The sequence below is a fragment of the Gouania willdenowi genome, chromosome 14 (assembly GCF_900634775.1).
Source record: "Gouania willdenowi chromosome 14, fGouWil2.1, whole genome shotgun sequence".
NCBI lineage: Eukaryota > Metazoa > Chordata > Actinopteri > Blenniiformes > Gobiesocidae > Gouania > Gouania willdenowi.
Genome location: NC_041057.1, coordinates 3,764,043 through 3,765,805, shown reverse-complemented (window position 1 = coordinate 3,765,805; position 1,763 = coordinate 3,764,043). Strand labels below are relative to the sequence as shown.

Genomic DNA, 1,763 nt, shown 5'->3' with positions numbered 1-1,763 from the left:
CTGAATGGGTTGGCTCCATCCTACCTTTCGGAGCTTTTGTTGTTTCGTGATCCAGGTCGAACACTGAGATCCTCCAATCAAATGACTCTGGTGGTGCCTATAGCTAAGCGCAAAACCAGAGGAGACCGGGCTTTTGCCGTAGTGGCTCCGAGTCTCTGGAACAGCCTTCTGCTGAATGTCAAAATGGCCCAGTCCGTTCATGTTTTTAAGTCATTGTCGAAAACCCATCTTTTTGCTTTGGCTTTCAACACAAGTTGAGCAGATCCCATGTATTTTATTATTATTGTTTTATGCTCTATGTTTTGTGACTGTTTTTACATTGTATTTTATCATGTTTGCTGTACAGCACTTTGGGCAGTTGTAGCTGTTTTGAAATGTGCTATATAAATAAAGTTGACATTGACATTCTTCTCTCTGTGTTGGACTTGTGCAGCACAAATCCTTTGTTCCAGTCGGCTCCCTCTTTGGCTTTGTGGATGTTGAACTCCACCTTTACTCGTTCCTTTCCCTGCATGACCTTCCATTCGTCCAGCGTCATCTCTTTGGGGCCTTCTTCCTTAACCTCCTCGGCCTCATTCTCTTTTTTGTTTTCAGAATCAGCAGGTGGATGCTCCTCTCCTTCTGGGGTCTCTTCAGTATTGGCCGACTGGTCAAGCTCATTCCCTTCATCCTTGATGGTTATGAGAGCCACTTCCTCTACGTTTCTCTTCACCTTTCAGAGATCGGTCGCTGCCGCTGTGTCTGTCATATTCACGTTTTCCTCTGGAATCAAAGCCATCACCGTGACCCATGCTGTGTCCAATTGGCTTCTCATCTGAGAACTCTGTGCCCTCTGGTTTCTTTCACCAGCAGGTCTCTGGAAGCAATGAGGTGGCCGCCTGTCTGCAGGTTGTCTGTCTGTGAGGGGTCATCCATCTCCCTGGCCACCCTGGGGTTCTGGGACCGTCACTCTCTGGCGCCCGGCCCATTCTCCTCATACCGTCTTTCTTCAGTGGTACAGGGGCTTGGATCTCCTCCTTGTTGTCAGCCAGAGGAACCTTTCATTCCTTTTGAGACTCTTTCTTAGGCTACTTGGCAGCCTGGGCTGAAGTCTTGGTGGCATCAGGCACAGGAGCCTCCTTCTTCTTCACTTCAGCCTGTTTCAACAGTTCAAACGGACCCGACTCATCATCAAATAACTGGTCGATTTGATTGGTTATGGCACAGCCAAAACCATCTTGCATTTGTCCTGGCATGATGGCACCCCTCCAGCAGGATTTTTTCTCCGATTCTATGAGGCTTGGAGCAAACACTTCGCTGGGTGAAGCCACAAGATGGCTGGGAAAGGGCTGAGTAAAGGTGGAGTTCAACATCCGCAAAGCCAATGAGGGAGCCGACTGGAACAAAGGATTTGTGCTGCACAAGTCTGTCGGACTTGGTAGCATTGGCTCTTTTTTCAGTACTTGCCCCAAACATGCCCTCCTTGGTATGTTGTCCTTAATACATGCTGCTTGAGAGCTGCTTGTGTTGGAGGGATATTCTCCAAAGCTTGGGATCATCTTGCATGAGACTAGTTCAGCAAAAGCTATGCCATGTAACACACTTCCCTGAGAATTGCGCCTTTTTGTACCATGTTGCTAAGCATTTGGCATGATACTGGGCATCAATAGCCACCATGTTTCTATCAGCTAACTTTGCCAGCAGTTGTGTGTCACAAAGTTCTGTAGCACACCTTCTTACTTGTTTTCACCGGACTTGGCTCCTGTAACTCTTCACTTTTTCTA

At 47.6% G+C, this 1,763-nt stretch overlaps 1 pseudogene; it reads right to left on the bottom strand.

Moving 5' to 3' along the window:
• Positions 1-379: 379 nt before the first annotated feature.
• Positions 380-1,235, bottom strand: LOC114475995 (plasminogen activator inhibitor 1 RNA-binding protein pseudogene; annotated as a pseudogene).
• Positions 1,236-1,763: the final 528 nt, after the last annotated feature.